Source organism: Hyaena hyaena, unplaced genomic scaffold (assembly GCF_003009895.1).
Source record: "Hyaena hyaena isolate Hyena2069 unplaced genomic scaffold, ASM300989v1 scaffold_243, whole genome shotgun sequence".
Classification (NCBI taxonomy): domain Eukaryota; kingdom Metazoa; phylum Chordata; class Mammalia; order Carnivora; family Hyaenidae; genus Hyaena; species Hyaena hyaena.
In genome coordinates, this window is record NW_024080872.1 from 2,138,957 (window position 1) to 2,155,647 (window position 16,691).

General features: G+C 45.7%; 1 protein-coding gene and 1 pseudogene across 2 annotated transcripts in view; both read left to right on the forward strand.

Annotated features, from left to right (window-relative positions):
* The window catches only part of DOCK11 (dedicator of cytokinesis 11), a 204,024-nt gene that overhangs the window by 25,419 nt on the left and 161,914 nt on the right, over positions 1–16,691 (forward strand). The gene's annotated exons all lie outside the window — the stretch shown is intronic.
* On the forward strand, positions 2,538–2,660 carry LOC120239872 (annotated as a pseudogene).

Below are 16,691 nucleotides of genomic sequence, written 5' to 3' on the forward strand. Positions count from 1 at the left end.
GCAGGACTCTTAGCGGACATCTTAGGCTTTAGCCTACCACCCTGACTGTTAACACTCATTTGGGCAGGTTGCCCAGTCACTCTTAGTCTCCGTTTTCTCACTGATAAAATCTGAGTAATGATAGTATTTGCTACCTCCTAGGATGATTGGAAGAATTCAGTGAGGTGTAACACCCGTAGGTGCACTTAGTCCAGCACCCGGGGCTTATTAGCAAGCTTTCAGTAAGTGTTACAGTCGTGGCAGAGAAGGGGCACCTGGGTGGCTCAGTCAGTTAAGCGTCCGACCTCAGCTGAGGGCATGATCTCCTGGTTCGTGGGTTCGAGCCCCGTTGCCAGCAGAGTCCACGTCAGATCCTCAGTCTCCCTCTCTCTCTCTCTCTCTCTGCCCCTCCCCCACCCACACTCTCTTGCCTTCCCTCAAAAATAAATACACATTAAATAAAAAGAATTGTGGCAGAGAAGAGCTAATTTTCCTTCTCCCCTCTTCCCTTTTCTTTTACCCGCTCTCCCCACGCCATAATAAAATTGCTTTGTATGTAGCACATGTGAGCATATGCTAAAGAGTTGAGGGTTTTATTTCCCTAATGATATTAGTACAAAAAGGGACTTCCTACGAATAAAAGTTATTGAACACAAACTTCTTTTTATTCTTATTATTTTTTTTATTAGAGAGCATGAGCAGGGGAGGGGGCAGAAGGAGGAGGGAGGGAGGGAGAGAGAGAGAGAGAGAGAGAGAGAGAATGAGAATGGTAAGTAGGCTCCACACTGGATGAACGGATCGTGACCTGAGCCAAAACCAAGAGCTGGAGGCTCAACCGACTGAGCCCCCATTTAATACAACAATCTGTTTAATGTTTTGTTTAACTTTGAGAAAGAGCAAGTAGGGAAGTGCACAGAGAGGGGGGGATGGAGGATCCAAAGCCCGCTCCTCACTGACAGGACAGAGCCGGAAGCGGGGCTCGAACCCAAACACCGCGAGATCATGACCTGAGCTGAAGTCAGACCGACTGAGCCACCCAGGCGCCCCAACACAAATTTCTAACGCGGTTGTTTTGAAATGTCTCAGTGGAGGCCTTCCTTCAGATAGCCTTCTGACCTGATTCTTTGCCAAATGAACGCACAGACAACTGTTCGGTTCATGCTCTCCCCTGCTCTGGGGTTTGAGGTATATTCCCTAGGTTAAAGTAAAAGTCTCGGATCTTATTCTACTTAGGAAGAAATGGCTTGGTAGACCAGAGATCTAGAATTGACAATGCCTTTGGTAACACTTGCTTACTCAGTAGAGCGGGAAATACCAATTTACAGGCAGGACCCGCGCTGGGTTTTTAAACTTTGGTCGGAAGAGACTCAACAGCTCAGCGTCCGAATCAGCCTGAAATTTCGACTTTTATTCCCAGAAGCTACGGAAGCATGGACATATCAGGGGATTTGACTCTGGTTTCAGGGCTCTCTCTACAAGAAAAAGTGTGTGTTTCCTACTTGTTGCCTGCAGAAATTGATCATCCTTCAGACTTCTTGACAAAAATAAATTCCCCGGTGACAAGTACAGGAAAACCTTGGTTTGCGAGCATCATTCCTTCCGGAAACATGCAGGTCATCCAAAGCCCTTGTATATCAAAGCGAATTTCGAGAACCATGGGCTCAGCTGTGATCACGTGACGTTCAGCATCGCGTATTACTCGTGTTGCAAGACAGTGTTTGTTTATCAAATTAAAATGTATCCGAAGTGTTCTCTGGTCTTGCAGAACACTCGCAGAACAAGTCGCTCGCAACCCAAGGTTTTACCGTGGTTGTTTGGAAGCCCCATTTTGCCAGTGGGAGCTGGGGAGGAGGGGGAAAGGGGAAAAGAAAGGGCAGAGACGCACAAAGGGCACTAGGCACCATTTGCAACGGGTGGGAGTCACTTCTGGAGAGTTTGATTCTTCAGGACGGGACTGAACTTGGAGCCTGCTTTTCACAACGATGACTTAAATGTCCCAGTCCATTCCGTGGTAACAACTCTGTGTATGTATCTCCTGTGTGAGGAGTTTGGAAGCTTGAGTGTGTGTAGTCCAGAACCAGCCGCTGAAAGGATAGCTTATGGAGTGCCTGCCTGGTAGAACCAGGGAACCTTAAAAGTCTATAGGATTCCACGGCGCCCGGGTGGCTCAGTCGGTTGAGCATCGGATTCTTGATTTCTGCACAGGTCATGATCTTCTGGTGTATGGGATCGAGCCCCGTGTCAGGCTCTGCACTGACAGTGAGGAGCCTGCTTGGGATTCTCTCTGTCTCTCCCTCTCTCTCTCTGCCCCTCCTATGCTCCATTCTCAGAATAAATAAATAAACATAAAAAAAAAGGCTACAGGATTCTGTGTCCCCACCATCCCTGCTGTCCCCACGAGGCTCACCTACCACGCATGGTGTGAGTTACTTACGACTCCCAGCATACAAATGTCAGGGAGGAGCCACGTTGTGGGAGGAGCCATGAGCTGTCACCTCATTGACAGGCCCTCAAGTCCCTGTTCCTGTCCCTGCCCAGAAAAGTCTAAAAAGACAGAGAAGGCTAAACGTTCAGGGATCATCTCTATAGTCTGTTACTAGAGAAGTTTCTCTGAATGTGTAGAGTACCTGAAACCACGAGGAAGAGGCGTAGAGTCCTATGGGGGGGCCGGGAGGGGGGGTTCAGGGAAAGGAGGTATAAGGATTCCCTTCCGTATCTGTACTTTAGGCCGTCTGCCTGCTCCCTAAATATTTTATCTTGTACCTTCTTTAAAAAATAAAGTTGACTAGGGGCGCCTGAGTGGCTCAGTCGGTTAAGCGTCTAACTTCGGCTCAGGTCGTGATCTCCTGGTCTGTGGGTTTGAGCCCCGTGTCGGGCTCTGTGTCGACAGCTTGGAGCCTGGAGCCTGCTTCGGATTCTGTGTCTCCCTCTCTCTCTGTCCCTCCCCAGCTCTTGTTCTCTCTCTCTCTCTCTCTCAAAAATAAATAAACATTAAAAATTAAAAAAAAATAAAGTTGATTAAAAAGTTTTGTGTACCTGAGGACACCATCAGCGTGGAAGAATTCACAAAGGATGTATCAGGTTAACATGCAGAATATATGATTTGAAAATGCTCCAAGAACTTGCATAAACAGTTCACCAAAGAGTGTGCGTAAACGGCCGATAAGCATATGAAAAGGCACTCAACATCAAACTAAGTATTGGGTAAATTCGAATCAAAACCACAAAGAGATGTCTCTTCACACCCATCAGGTTGGCTGTTATCTTAAAAAAAAAAAAAAAAAAAAACCAAAAAACCAAAAAAAGCCCCTGATAACAAGTGTTAGAGAAGATTTAGAGAGATTGAGATCCTTGTGCTTGGCTGGTGGGAATGGACAATGGTACAGCCGGTGTGGAAAACAGCTTGGCAAGTTCCTCGAAAACGTAAATGTAGAATTCCCATGTGTAGAATTCAGCAACTCCACTTTGAGGTCTATACCCGAAAGAAGTGAAGGCAGGAACTCATATGAGTACAGCACTGTTATTCCCAGTAGCGAAAAGACAGACAACCCAAATGTCTGTCCGCAGATCTCTGAAACATGGTATTGTATGTACAATGGAATTTTTAAAGGTGTTTATTTATTTTGAGAGAGAGAGAGAGCGCGCAGCATGTTGGACTTGGGGTTCAATCCTATAAACCTGAACTTATTGTGACCTGAGCTGAAATCAAGAGTCAGACGCTTAACCAACCGAGCCACCCAGGCGCCCCTGTACAATGGAATATTATTCAGCCTTTGAAGGAATGAAATTGTGACACATGCTGCAGCATGGATGAACCTTGAAAATGTCATGCTAAGTGAAATAAGCCAGGCGCGAGAGGACAAGTATTGTGTGTTTCTATTTATACGGGGCACCCGGCACAGGCAAATTGAAAGAGACAGAAGGCAGATTAGCAGTTACCAGGGCCTGGGGAGGGGAGGGTGGTGGGAAGGAGGAGTTGGTGTTTAATGCATACACAGTTTCTGTTTGGGATGATGAAAAAATTTCGGAAATGGAGGGCAGTGACGGTTGCACAACAGTGTAAATGTACTTAAGGCCACGGGAAACGTACACTTAAAAAGGCTTAAAGAGCTAAATGTCGGGTTATGTATATTTCACCATAGTAAAAAAAAAAAAATCAATGCATGAAATCGATTATATGTTTCTGGATTAATACAGCAATACTTGTGTGTGCTTGAAGAATTGGGGGGAAAAAACAGAAAAGAAAAAGGAAGAAAAAGGATCTTCATTCAGCCACTCAGAATACATCAGGTTTTCTTTAAAAAAATTTTTTTAAACTATTTATTGTTTTTTTTGAGACGGCATGAGCAGGGGAAGGGCAGGGAGAGAGGGAGACACAGAATACGAAGGAGGCTCTGAGCTGTCAGCACGGAGCTCGACATGGGGCTTGAACTTAAAAGCCGTGAGCTCATGACCTGAGCCGAAGTCGGACGCTTAATGGACTGAGCCACCCAGGCGCCCCAGAATACATCAGTTTTTCGTGCTTTCATTTAACAATATTTATTCTCTCCTTGTCAGAACAAATGACATTCCCTTTCTGCCACTTCCCAAATAGGGGATACAATAACACCTGGTTACCCCCCCCCACTGAAATGTCAGTGCCCTAAACAACCCACAAGCAGAAAAGAAATACAGAAGGCCCCTCAGTAGTGGAAAGCGTCGCTACCGTGGCGCGCATTCTGTGGAAAGCTGTCCTCAGTGCAGTGGTTCGTGGGCCGTGACCACATTGTGGGAGCAGCTGCTGGCCAGGGCACAGGGACCTTGGGTCAGCAGGTCTGGCTTCCAGCTGCGTTTTTGTAACTTTTTAAAAAAAATGTTTATTTTATTTTTGAGAGAGCGAGAGAGAGAGAGAGAGAGAGAGAGAGACAGAGACAGAGCACGAGCAGGGGAGGGGCAGAGAGAGCGAGACACAGAATCCAAAGCAGGCTCCAGGCTCCGGGCTGTCAGCACAGAGCCCAACGCGGGGCTCGAACCTATGGACCGCGAGATCATGATCTGAGCCGAGGCTGGTTGCTTGACCAAACTAAAGCCCCCCAGAGACCCCTGGAAGGGCTTTAAAGTCCTAAGACTTCCCTCCTGCTACACCCTGAGTCCCAGAGAGGCACCTCACTTAGCCATCCATTCGAAGCCTCTTTATTCAAGAAGCATGAGGGTTCTACATCTCTTGTTCTCTACTGTTTACTGAGTGCCCCCAGGGAACCTTCCAAAAGCGGTTCTGGCCTCCCGTCCCCGAGGGACAGGAAGATGCCCAGGCTTTGCCAGGGGCTTCGCCTGCCCGTTTGCTTGCTGACCACCTTGCTCACCACTGGAAAAGTGGCTGCTCTCAGGTTGTATTTACAAGGTGGCCGCGGCAAGCCTTGGACTTGGCCAGAGGCGGTGGCTTCTGCGGTGGCAAGCTAGCATGTTCCCGGATCCCAGGAAGCTCGCTGGGCTAGACCCGGACTGCTCCCCCGGAGAAACCTCCGATGGGCGCAGGAAAGAGGAACCGGCCCGGTGGCTTAGCTAGAGGGAGGGGGTGAGCGAGACAGAAGGCTTTTAAGCATTTCACTGGGTGCTGCCTCGATTCTGCAGAGAGGTTTGTTTGCTTTCCCGTTCGAAAATGGGATAGTCTTTAACTGCGGGCTGCAAACGGCATTGGAGAGAGCACACTTAAATGGCAAGAATTCTTTCAGTGGGCTCATCCTTTGCCTATACATATAGTTAAAGTAGACAAGCAGTAATTCTGTTTTGCCAGAATTATCTTGTTGGGAAATCTGTAAGCAGTGGCTGGGGAAGTAATTACACTGAGCTTCCTCCTTTAAACACAACGGAATTCTACACGCAAGCAAGTGCCATCGTTTGAATACTCACCACCGTAGGAGGCCACGCTCACTAATGTCATGGCTCAAAACACAGGGAATGTTTCTCAGAACGAGGTTACAAGTCACGTGAGACAACCTCTGGCCTTTACTCTGTAGCCTCGTCTCACCACATGTTTATTTTCATTGTGTGTGTATTTGTATTAGTAGATGAGTGTCTGCATTTTGGTAATAGAGGAAAGCGATCGTTAAGAAGTACCCAAAAAAACTCTGGCTTCTGGGGGCGCCCGGGTGGCTCAAGTCGGTTGGGTGACCGACTCAGGTCGTGATCTCACAGTTTGGGGAGTTTGAGCCCCGTGTTGGACTCAGCGCTGACAGTGCTGGACCTTTCTTGGGATTCTTCCTTTCTCTCTGCCTCTCTCAAAATAAGTAACTTAAAAAAAACAACAACCCACCTTACTTCTAATGGTTTAATTGTGTTTCATCAATACTATAATTATATCATTGTTGCCATCTGCCTTTTTGTTCTCTCAGTTGATACAGATCCAGTCACTTTTTTTTTTTTTTTTTTTTTTTTGTAATTTAGAGAGGCGAGAGAGAGCCAGCATGCGCTCGCGAGAGAGAGAAGCTTAAGTAGGCTCCACGTTCTGCACTGAGCCCAACACAAGGCTTGATCCCACGACCTTGGCTGGGATTGTGACCTGAGCTGAAATCAAGAGTCAAGATGCTCAACTGACTGAGACACCCAGGTGCCCCAAATCAAGTCCCTTTAAAAGGTTCACTTTCTGGGCACCCAGCTGGCTCGGTCAGTAGAGCATGTGACTCTTCATTTTGGGGTCGTGAGTTCAAGCCCCGTGTTGGGTGTAGAGCGTACTTAAAAAAAAAAAAAGGTTGCCTCTCTTAGGCTGAGCTTCACATTCTCTATTGAAATCCCTAGAAAAAAGTTTTAAAAATATTTTATTTATTTTTGGGAGGGGAGGAGACAGAGGATCTGAAACGGGCTCCGCGCTGACAGCGCAGAGCCCAATGTGGGCTCGAACTCACTAATGGTGAGATCATGACTTGAGCTGAAGCCGGATGCTTAACCAACCGGGCCACCCAGGTGCCCCCAAATCTGTAGAATTTTTAATACCTCGTGTGAGAACTTGGAGAAGGATTTACCTCTTACTTTTGGAGTAGTATGTCCCACACATAGCAGGTGCTCAATAAATGATTTATGGGTGGATGTGGCTTGGAAATCAAAGGGATTTTTGAATACGAATCCCACATTCTCTATACTCTGGTGTTCCTCTTATGTTGTTTGGAAAACTGTAACAATCAGAAATTAACAGCAGGGGGACTCCCAACTTGAAAGAAAAATATGGAAAAGAGGTGGAGGAATGCCAATATAGCAACAGTGGTCATCTATGGATGGTGGGATTCTAAGTGACTTTTCTGTATTTTTGGATTAAAAATTCTTCAGTGAACATGCATTTGCTGTAGAATTACACAAACCAATAGATCTTCTATAAAAAGATTGCAACCTGTTTATATGAAGTTAGGAAGTGTATTTTTTTAATTTTTTAATTAATTAATTAATTTAGTCAAGGTAACTAACCTACCATGTATACAGCGTGTTCTTGGCCTCGGGAGTAGATTCTGTGATTCCTCACTTAGATACAATACCTACAAACCTTGTCTGTTTGTAACTATTTTTTAAAATATAATTTATTGTCAAACTAACATATAGGTGTGTAAAGTGTGCTCTTGGATTTAGGGTAGATTCCCGTGATTCATCGCTTCCATACAACACCCAGTGCTCATCCCAACAAGTGCCCTCCTCCATGCCCCTCACCCATTTTCCCCTCTCCTCCACCCCCATCCATTCGCAGTTTGTTCTCTGTATTTAAGAATCTCTTATGGTTTGCCTCCCTCCCTTCTCTGTTTGTAACTATTTTCTTTTCATCTTCCCTTCCCCCATGGTCTTCTGTTAAGTTTCTTCTGTTCCACATATGAGTGAAAGCATATGGTATCTGTCCTTCTCTGCCCTACTTATTTCACTTAGCATAACACTCCTGAATTCCATCCACGTGGCTACACATGGCCAGATTTCATTCTTTCTCATCGCCATGTAGGATTCCATTGTATAGATAAACCACATCTTCTTGATCCATTCGTCCGTTGATGGACACTTAGGCTCTTTCCATGTTTTGGCTATTGTGGAGAGTGCTGCTATGAACCTTGGGGTCCATGTGCTCCTGTGCATCAGCATTTCTGTATCCCTTGGGTAAATTCCTAGCGGTGCTATTGCCGGGTCATAGGGGAGTTCTGTTGTTAATTTTTTGAGGAACCTCCACACTGTTTTCTAGAGCGGCTGCACCAGTTTACATTCCCACCAACAGTGCAAGAGTGTTCTCGTTTCTCCACATCTGTAGTTTCCTGAGTTGTTCATCATAACTATTTTGTTTCCTTCCCATCCCCCATGGTCTTCTGTTGGTTTCTCAACTTCCACAAATGAGTGAAAACATATGATATCTGTCTTTCTCTGATTAACTTATCTCGGTTAGTAGAAAACCTTCCAGTTCCATCCACATTGTTGTAAATGGCAGGATTTCATTCCTTTTCATTGCCGAGCAGTATTCCATTGTACGTAGAACCACATCTTCTTTATCCATTCATCAGTTGATGGACATTTGGGCTCTTCCCATAATTTGACTATTGTTGATAGCACTGCTGTAAAGATTGGGGTACGTGTGCCCCTATGTATCACCACTTCTGTAGCCCTTGGATAAATTCCTAGCGGTGCTATTGCTGGGTCGTAGGGTAGTTCTGTTTTAATTTTTTGAGGAACCTCCACACTGTTTTCCAGAGGGGCTGCACCAGTTTGCATTCCCGCCATCAATGCAGGAGGGTTCCCCTTTCTCCACATCCTTGCCAGCATCTGTTGTTTCCTGAGTTAATTTTAGTCACTCCCATCGGTGTGAGGTGGTATCTCCGTGTGGTTTTGATTCGTATTTCCCTGATGAGGAGGGACGCTGGGCATCGTTTCGTGTGTCTGTTGGCCATCTGGATGTCCTCTTTGGAGAAGTGTCTGTTCATGTCTTCTGCCCATTTCTTCACTGGATTCTTTGTTTTTCAGGTGTTGAGTTCGGTAAGTTCTTTGTAGATTTGGGATACTAACCCTTTATCCAGGATGTCATTTGCAACGATCTTCTCCCATTTCGTTGGTTGCCTTTTGTTTTGCTAATTGTTTCCTTTGCTGTGGAGAAGCTTTTCATCTTGATGAGGAAGGCGGTGTATCTTAACCTTTCTTGGGTTATACTCTTGAGATTCTGAAAAGGTCCTGGAGCCTTTTCCTCCAAAAATGTATGTATAGCGTTTTCCGTGTAATTTCAGAGTTTCACAACTCATCTGAGGATCACTTAAGACTCCAGATTAGGAGCCTCTTTAGGAATGGAGAAAGTGGCACCCCAGAAGGAGTGGGCTGCCAAATAAATGCGGAATGGTGTGGAGTTATGTGCGCAGTCACATCAGTATGGGGACATCTGTTTAAGCGAGTAGTAGAGCCCTTGCGTTAGGCTGTGCAAATCCATCAAGACGCCGTTGTGTGAGAGGGGGGATTTTCCGTTTGCGAAACCTCACGAGTCTGTTCTGTGGGTCACAGGGAGCTAACAGGCAGCCGGGCAAAGCCTTGAGGGTGGGGCTGAGAACCCAGCGGAGCCTGGGATTTGTATCCTTGTAAATGAAGCCCCTGAGCTCCGAGTCAGGATTTTCTGCAGCAGCAGCAAAGAAAAATAAGCAGAGGGTTTGATCCAGGGCCCAGGAGTGGCCCTGGACGTGGTTCTGAATGACAAGGGGTTAGTGAGGGGCCTCTTGGCCACGGAGTCCAGGTTAAATTGAAAAGGAAAGCACGGAGCGCCGTGGTGGCTCAGTCGGTTAAGCGTCCGGCTTCAGCTCAGGTCACGATCTCATCGTTCGTGGGTTCAGGCCCTATGCCAGGCTCTGCGCTGACAGCTCAGAGTCGGGCCTGCTTCGGGTTCTGTGTCTCCCTCTCTCTCTGCCCCTCCCCCACTCGTGCTCTGTCTCTCTCTGTCTCTCAAATAAATAAAGGTTAAAAAAATAATAATAATAATAAAAAAAGGAAAGCAAGACAGGAATGCACTTCCTACTGAGGGGATGGGCAAGGGTTATGCCAGTGTAGTTGAAGAACGAACCGGGGTGAAGGTATAGAGAATAGTCTTTCCTGGGAAAGACATCGCTTTGTCATGATGGCCGGGTTAATGCCACATGCTAGAGGTGCAGGTCTGAGGGCTCAGTGGTGGCACTCGTGTGGGCTGAGGGTTGGCATTGCAAAATGGGGGCACTCCATTAAGAGTGTGGGGGTGCGCATCTTGCTAGTGCTTCTTCGTGTACGTGTGACACGACGGGACATGTGCTTTGGATTAGCTTTAGGGGAGGAAGCCAGAGAATGCACCTGTGGGTACCCTCCGCTTGCAGGGTGAGTAGGGGCTCAGGGGCAGGAGGGATGGAGAGAGAGATTGTTTAGGAGGAAGTTAGGCAATGGGGACACTATTACCTGCGCACATGGACTTTTCCTTGAGTCATCACCTCTGCCTAACCCAAACGATTTTCTACCACCTGACCCTCTATATTTCTTCATGTAGGTGTGCCGACATATATGAAAACTTGTTTGTTTAAAAAAAATTTTTTAACATTTATTTCTTTTTGAGAGACACAGAGAGACAGAGCACGAGCAGGGGAGGGGCAGAGAGAGAGAGGGAGACACAGAATCCGAAGCAGGCTCCAGGCTCCTAGCTGTCAGACAGAGTCCAATGCGGGGCCCGAACTCAAATCTGAGGTCATGACCTGAGCTGAAGTCGGACGCCCAACCGACTGAGCCCCCCAGGCGTCCCCAGATGTGTGTATTTCAGTAGGTAGCTTGCAGATTGCAGTCGACGTCTTGAAAAATTGGAAGAGGCAGAAAAGCTTCATGCTCAGGGTTGGAAAGATGTTGCCAGTGGATTCGTGGTTTGCTCATTCAGCCATTCAAGATATACTTTTAGGGTGCTGGGGACAGAGCAGCAAATAAGACAAAGACTAATAAGCACAGAGCTTTAAAAATGCCCATTAGGACATTTGCCACCATGATTGGAGGCTGGGGTGGAGGCCAGATGCTATAAGCCTTGCTGAACAGTTTGAGCTTTTTTCCTGATGGCTATGGTGAGCCACTGAAGGTTTTTTGTTTTGTTTTCTTTTTTAATGTACTTTTTCATGTGTTTGCTTTGCTTAAGGTGGTTTTTAATGTTGATTTATTTTTGAGAGAGAGAGACAGAGAGACAGAGCTCGTGTGGGCAGAGGGAGAGGGAGACACGGAATCCGAAGCAGGCTCCAGGCTCCGAGCTGTCAGCACAGAGCCCGACGTGGGGCTCGAACCCACAAACCGTGAGATCATGACCTGAGCCAAAGTTGGACGCTTAACAGACTGAGCCCCCCAGGCGCCCCTGAAGGGGTTTAAACAAAGGAATACTGTGATGCAACCAACTCCTGTTTGGATCACATTAGCCATGGGAAAGGTGTTGGAAATAAATGTAGTGCAGATTGGCAGTTGAGTTTTTCCGTCAAAATGAAATGTTCAGGCTAATTTAATGTCTGTCACACGAGGAAGGCGCCTTGTCAGCGTTTGTCTCCCTTTTTAAGGGAAAAATCTCTTCGCATAAATAGAGCTCTCGCTCAATTTTCCTCAGTAGTTCTGCTTGCAGCTCTAACGAGTAGTTTTCCATAATTCAGGGTATTGCTCCTGGAAAATGTAGACAGTGGGGCAAATTTTCAGCCTGTGCTGTCATTTTATGGATTAGTTTCCATTAGCGCTGACCTTCTGGCTTTCCGTGCGTACATATGAGTAAAACATCTGTTCGTGTCACTCCCCTGCTTAAAGACCTCTGCTGGCTTCCCGTCACCTACCCCAGGAAAGAGTCCAGCTCGTTGCTTTGACATACACGGCCCTTCGGAAACATGCCTTTCCAGCCCATGTCTGCCACTTCTCCCTGTTCTGTCGGTCCCCAGACTCGCTGACCACATGCTCTTCGTCCTCCATGCCATCATTCATCTTCTCTTCTTTTTTTATTATTCTTACTAAGATGTTTTTTAAGCTTATTTATTTATTTTGAGAGAGAATAATACGTGCGCGGAGCACAAGCAGGGGAGGGGTAGAGAGAGAGAAACCCAAGCAGACTGCCCCCCCCCCCCCCCCCCCCCCCCCCCGTCAGCCTGAAGCTCGATGTGGGTCTCGATCTCACGAACCGCAAGATCATCATCACCTGAGCCGAAAACCAAGAGTCAGACACTTGACAGACCGAGCCGCCCAGGCGCCCCAACTTACGCTCTCGTCTTTGCCCATAATGCCTTTATTCATCTTGTCTGCCGTGGGCGTTTTTATTCGGTGCTTCGAGGCCCACAGCGCTCTGTGTCACCTGTCCTCGCCTTTACCCTGTCGTATTTTAGCTCTGCCTCAAGGGGTCCGTCTCTCCCCCAAGCCCGAGAGTTCATGAACGGCAGGGCCCACATCTTGCCCACCTTTGTAGCTCACTGTCCGGCCCGTGGTCGATGCTCAGTGCCTGTATGGAACTAAGCTGTGTGTCCTATATTTCTGTTGACAAGAATTCCAGAAGAGTCCTCAGGGAGTGGCGGGGAGGCAAGCGACAGGCCAGTCAGCAGAATCTATGGCCAGAGCGTAGGATCCCCACACGTTGACACCTAGTAACCATTTTCTAGTGGGGAGGGACATGGTGGGGATACTGGGAACTCGTCTCTTACTAAATATCGGAGGGATTTTTTTTTTTTTAAGGTACAAGGAACTGAAACCGGGTATGTTATTTTTTCTCTTCTTTTTTTAAAAACTTTTTTTGGTAATTTTTAAAATATTTTTTTGATTTAGTTTTGAGAGACAGAGCATGAGCAGGGGAGGAGCAGAGAGAGAGAGGGAGACACAGAATTGGAAGCAGGCTCCAGGCTCCGAGCTGTCAGCACAGAGCCCAACACGGGGCTCGAACTCGTGAATCGCCAGATCATAACCTGAGCCAAAGTTGGACGCTCAACCGACTGAGCCACCCAGGCGCTCTTGTTTTTTATATAAAAACCAACCAACAAACAAACGTCAAGTAGGCTCCATGCCCCACATGGGCTTGAACTCACAACCCCGAGATCAAGAGCCGCATGCTTTACCGAGCCAACCAGGCACCCCTCTCTTTAAAGCTTTCTTAATAACTTTGTTCACATATGATTCACATAGCATCCAACTTAACGCATTTAAAATGTATAGTTCAGGGTGGGGGTTGGGCAAAATGGAAGAAGGAAAATGGGAGATCCAGGCTTCCAGTTATAGAACGACTGAGTCACGGGAATGAAAGTCACTGCATGGGGAACATAGTCGATGATATTATAATAGTGCTGTTTGGTGACCGACGCCTGCGGTGAACAGAGCATACGGTAGAAAGTTGTCACATCACTATGTTGTACACCTGAAAATGACATAACATTGTGTGTCAGCTGTACTCAAAAACATGACAGGAAAAGAAAAGAAAAACTATCAATAAACACATCTTTAAAAATGGAAATGCTCAGCAATAGGCGAATCGCCTGGGTGATGGAATAAATGGCCAAGATTGAATATTTTGCAGTTATGAAAATTCTGCTTTTCAGTAATTTTAAATGACGCGGAAAAGGCTCAGGCAATCATGTTAAGCGAAAACGTGGGACACACGTTTTAACGTGAAATAACTACCCCACGTATATGATGGGTCCCCCACAGCTATTCATAATATGTGTGGAGGAAAAACACAAAATCACAAAAAATATCAACAGTGGGAAAAATGTATATTTTCAAGGCTTTTAGTGCATTCACAGATATGGGCGACCATTACCACAATCAGTTCTAGAATGTTTTTTTTTTTTTTTTAGCATCTCAAGATTCTTTACTTAAGACATTCAGAAAACCTTTCATAGCGGGGTGCCTGGGTGGCTCAAGTCAGTTGAGCGTGTGACTTTTGATTTCGGCTCAGGTCACGATTCCACAGTTGTGGGATCGAGCCCTTCCAGCGGAGTGTGGAGCCTGCTTGGGACTTTCTTTCTCTCTCTTAAAACAAAACAAAACAAAACAAAACAAAACAAAGAAAAAAGAAAACCTTTCATAGGGGTTCTTTTAAGTGATCTCTCTGGTGACAGGGGAGTTTGTCAAGTGAGGGAGTTGGCTGAAAGAAGGAAACAAAGATTGTAGATAGGGCAGTTTGTTTGTTTGTTTTAGAGGAAGGCTGGTAAAAAAGCTGAATAGCCAAGGGATGTTTACCCAAGGGACGCCAGTGTTGACTTAACAGCCTTTCCTAGGACTTGAGAGAGGCCGGGCTAGGAGCTTTACTGCCGCGACATCCCCTAAGGCTGGATAATGAGGACAGGACAGTGAGAGATGATTTTCAAGAGCTGGGGAAATAAGTGAAACATACTAATAGGACAGTAGGTTCTGAGCCTGGTTACACTCGGCTAAAGCAACATGGGAGTGCTTTGAGACTGGGTACTGAGGACAGTCTGCCCAGGACACGTTAGGGACAGTAGGGCTTTGGTGACCTTCTATAGACTCCTGCCTCACCTTACCAAAAGACAGAACCTATGTAAAGAAGGTGCGCCTGTTTTTAATTTTTTTAGTTTTGAGAGAGAGGGGGGGACCGAGCATGAGCAGGGGAGGGGCAGAGAGAGAGGGAGACAGAATCTGAAGCAGGCTCCAGGCTCCGAGCTGTCAGCACAGACCCTAAAGTGTGCCTGTTTTATCTGAGTGGGTAGATACGATAAATGTGGATCAGGTCACCATATACTGGAACTTTATGCCAAGGAGTGGGGCATCTCCTGATACTTTAAAGGTGTAACCTTAAGAAAAACCAAAGGAGGGGCGCCTGGGTGGCTCAGTCGGTTCAGTGTCTGACTTTGGCTCAGGTCATGATCTTGCGGTCTGTGAGTTCAAGCCCCGCATCGGGCTCTGTGCTGACCGCTTGGAGCCTGGTGCCTGCCTCGGATTCTGTGTCTCTCTCTTTCCCTGCGCCACCTCTTCTCGCTCTCTGTCTCTCTCAAAAATAAATAAACACATTAAAAAAAAAAAAAGAAAAATCAAAGGAGGGGCGCCTGGGTGGCTCAGTTGGTTAAGCTTCCAACTTTGGCTCAGGTCATGATCTCGCAGTTCGTGGGTTTGAGCCCCGCATCCGGCTCTGTGTTGACAGCTCAGAGCCTGCAGCCTGCTTCGGATTCTGTGTCTCCCTCTCTCTGCCCATTCCCTGCTCATGCTCTGTCTCTGTCTCAAAAATAAACATTTAAAAAATTATGAAAAAAGAAAAATCAAAGGAGCTATCACTTTATTTACTTTAAATAGCTGTTAGAATTTATTATCTCATGAAGTGGTATAGACGGAAAATATCGTTAAGTTCAAGAATGCAGAGAGAATTTCAGTTAATAGATAGATCCAATATGACCAATTATGGAAAATGAAAATATTTTTAGAAAGGTACATTTTTGCCTTTCTCAAGGTTGATTTTCAGAATAAGGATCGTCTGATTTCTCCTTGAGTGAGTGAATTTTCTGCAGTAATTTTTTTTTTTTTGTCTCTGTGAACTTGTTAAACTCTTCGATTTGTTAGAACGAAAGCCATTATGTCTAACGAAGTCCCATTTCCCTCCCTTTTGGTCAACAACGGCTTGCTAAAGAACAGAAACAAAATGTACTTCTTGTTTTAAAAAGCTACTTTGCCATTCTCTCGATTTTTTTTTTCAAGCCTTCCTCTTCATTTTTGCCTCTTTTCGTCTTTGAGTTATTTAAGTGCTTCTTATTAGCACAAAATGAACACGAGAAGTCAGGAGTGCTTGAATTCAAATCAGTTTTCCTAACTGTCAGCCAGCCAGTGGGATAAAGTTATGATTAGTGGTTAAGATGAAGTTACAAGGAGGATAGAGTTCATTGAAATTCTTTCTTCATTTGGAGATAATCTAGATTATTAGCATATTTGAGTTGGCTGTAATGAAAAATCGTGTTCTCGGAGTTTGAAGTAATCATATAGTATATATACAGACTTGTTTACTTCGTTATTAAAAATATATAAATTCTTTGTAGGTTTTTAAAAATAGTTCTTGAGTTTATATAAGTAGCTACATAGACTTGGCAAAGGGAAGTAATTGGACATTTAAAAAGGTTTCCTCCTTCAGGCGCCTGGCTGGCTCAGTCGGTTAAGTGTCTGACTCTTGATCTTGGTTCGGGTCGTGATCTCACAGTTCGTGAGTTCGATCCCCACATCGGGTTCTGCGCTGACAGTGCAGAGCCTGCTTGGGATTCTCTCTCTCCCTCTCTCTGCCCGTCCCCTGCTCGCTCGCTCGCTCTCAAAATAGATAAATAAACTCTAAAAATAACAAATAAATAAAACCTTAAAAAATATAAAAAAATAAAAAGGTTTTCTCCCTATGTGGAAACTGTAAAAAGGGGGGAAAAAAGAGTTTTATTTTTCCTCAGCATTTCTATGTTGAATTTAAATACCTTTATGATCTCACTTTGCTGATTCTTAGAACAATAAGTCGTTCCTAAATTAAGGCCGAGATCTGAAAATTCGTCCTGAAAGTGGAAGCTTTCCTTGTGTGCTGCCATTTTGGCTTGGAAGGCATCCACGCAAGATTGGTCTCTTTGTATTATTCGGCTGGTTGTCATTCATGAACCACAGAAGCTTCTAGGTTGTGTGGACGATGTGGAGATGAATTAGATATAGTCAGCGTCTCACTGTTCGTTCTTTCTTCCTTTTTTTTTTTTTGTAATTTGAGTCTTACCCTCTTGAAGTTGAATCTGCCAATTCCTTTCCCCAGAGTAAGAGACCTAGGG